Here is a 3,082-nt window from a genome sequence, read left to right on the forward strand (position 1 = left end):
CCTAGAGGCCTATTTATGTTGGGATCTATTTTTATAATATTCTCATCAGAATAATTTTTTGTTGGTTTAATCATAAGTGTAAGCTTTCATTCCTTTATCATCAATCAAAATTTTGGTCCAGAACTATTTTAGGTACCAGGGAAATAAATCATGAAAATGTAAAATGGAACTTTCATGCCTCAACATATTTACCCCCTGCCTAGAGAAATAAGGCTCACTCAGAAAGTTTTCTACTTTGACTTCTGGTTATCAGTATAAGACACATTCACTGGGGGTCAATTATGGGTGCAGGAGAGGGGGCCTTGTGCTTTACTACTTCTCTTAGAAATTTAAAGGAAAAGACAAACAAAATGAGGTTGACTCCTTGTCCATGCTCCCACCTGCCATTTCCTTCTTCAACTCTAAACTCAAAAGGATGTCCACTGCCAAGTTCTACTGGAAACATCATGCCCTGTTATCCTTCTTAGATCTTTGCCTTTGTTTGTGGAGGGCCTTAGGCAACACAGGTAAGACTCAAACTCTCATCTGCAGGACAGTTGTGTCCAAGACATTCTCCTTACCAATAATTTAGATGTGCAGCTAGTCAGTGAAGGCTTCCACCCAGTCTTAGTATTAGCAATGGCGGTAGAAACAGAAGAAGCTCCCATAGCAACCAGCTCCCTTAAAATCTGAAGGAACATAGTTTGGCTATTAACTTATTCCAGTCTAAAATATATTCCTGTGATTTGAAAATTTACCCAGCCCTCTAAGGCCCTGAAATCCCAACTCTTCCTCTACCTTTCATTACCTAAGTCATGTTAAAAGGATTTACCAAATGCTAGGGCTTTGAATTCTGATGGTTCTTTAATCTCTCTCTCTCTCTCTCTCTCTCTCTCTCTCTCTCTTTTCCATTTTGGCAACAATAAAGAAATTCTTCAAATGCCAACTGACAGCAGGGCTGTCCATGTGTAGCATCAGCTGTCAATCACAAAAGTCGTGAGAAGTGAATGTCATTTTTTCTTTAATAGAGGTGGAAGGGAGGCATTTTAGTTAAACAGTAATTGGAACAGATTTTTTTTCCCCATCAGTACATTTTCAGGGAATTGGCTCGTTAGACAGCATGGTGGACAAAATCAATTAACATCTTCCAAAACAAAACCTGCCTTATCTATTTTGTATGCAAACATGGCAAGAGTCAAGCTGAGACTCTATTAAAGCCTTGCTCCTTTAGGTAACAGCTCTCAACATGAGAATGAAGAAATTCTTGACTATTAGTCTGCAATATATTTTTATTTTGTACTCACTGAGAAGAGGTATATTGAGGAGATTAAAAACCATGTGCATACCTGAAAATTGCATTAAGGAAATGGAAGACATCAGAAAAAAATATTAATTGCAGAGTTTAACTAATGTGGGTCTAACAAGTTCTCACACTGTGAACATGATTTTGTTTCCGTCCCCAGTCTCCAATGGAAATCCCACAATCCAGTTTCCTTTAGAAGTGGCCAATAATGCTATTCAGCTAGAAAGGAAAGCAAGCAAGCAACAAGAAAGAACTGAGACTCCAGTTGGTTGTCTGATGGTCACCGTTTCTATGACACAATGTAAATTTGTCTATAAAGACAACATGTTTTGCATACAGCTGACTGAAGATAAAAGAGCAATACGTGGAATTTGGCAAGATAGTTTTAAAATAATGTTTAATAAAAAAGCATGCTCTAGCTGAAGCTAGCTAACTCTGGCAGCTTTAGCATGGGTGAAGTATGGTAGATCTCCAAAACTAGCTGGAAACCAGTGAGATAGGAGAGATCCCAATACAGCATCTGGGAAAGAAAATGTTTTAGAACTATAGTGAATATCAACTACATTTGTGAAGGTTTTCATGTGACATTCTTGGAAGAAAAAGAGTTCACAGATTATAGCAGTGTAGGAATATGTACCTAAGAACTATAATGCCTTTTTCCCTTTTTCAGAAGAGCCAGTATCTTTTTATTGTTAAAAATCATGATTAAGATATCCTTAATTCTTTCTATTTACTGCTACCTAGGAAAGTAGTTAGAAATACAGCTGTAGCATGAAAGAACTACATTATTACTGGATAGCTTTATTCACTTCCCTGTACAAAAGTCACCAGACTGCTAGTGAGGTTGGCAGGAGTGATGAGGGAAGGAAGCTATCAGTGGACTGGTTTGTGAAAGATGGGATTTCTGAGTCTGTACTGCAAGAGCACAGGTTAGAACCCACAGGCTGCAAGGAAGGCAAAACTCACAGACTCCTCTATAACCCTCCCTTAAACTGAGGAATTCTAACCATATGTGCTTCTCTTGCCTCATACCATTCAGTGGCTTTCCTGTGTCCTTCTAGAAGAAGTTTAGACCCTTGGTGTAGTAAATCCTTCAGTATCTATCTTCTCCTACCTATCCAGGGTCAACTTGGACAGATCTGTTTTTCTGCTATGTTGTGGTTATCTACAATCTTCCATAAAAGCTTTATATTCTTTTTTCACCTCCATTGCTTCTGCCTGGAACCATGTTCTCTGTCTGTATTTTCCTGAAAACCATCTAGTAAAAAATAAACACAGATATTGACTCTTCAAAGAAGGCTTCTCTGGATCACTAGGACTGTATTAATCAATTTTCAGAAATATCTCCAATATGTCGTCCACATTTTATACCCAGCCAAACTATGCTTAAGTATAAAGTCTACAGACAAACGTACTTAACATACAAGAACACTGGGGATATTGAGGAAACTACAAGGGAACAAATTTAGTCAATAAAACATGACTAGGGAAAGCATGACAAATAGATGAGGTAAGCACAGACTAGAGTCCCTGAAGAACTCTATCTAATATAATGGGGACATGTGACAGACCAGAATGAGAGTCACATATGCCCTGACAATACAGAAAAAATATTACTAAAAATATTTGAGAGAGGATAAAAGGTAGGAAGTAGAGCACATTCTCAGATTGACAGGAGTCAAAGGAGAACATAAAAAGGCTTCATCTCAATTAATGGAAATAAATGCATATTTTTTTCTATATTAACACTAAGAAAGATTATGATTCACTGCTCATAGTAGGGAGCTAATGCATATTCAT

Source organism: Panthera uncia, assembly GCF_023721935.1.
Source record: "Panthera uncia isolate 11264 chromosome B3 unlocalized genomic scaffold, Puncia_PCG_1.0 HiC_scaffold_1, whole genome shotgun sequence".
Lineage (NCBI taxonomy): Eukaryota > Metazoa > Chordata > Mammalia > Carnivora > Felidae > Panthera > Panthera uncia.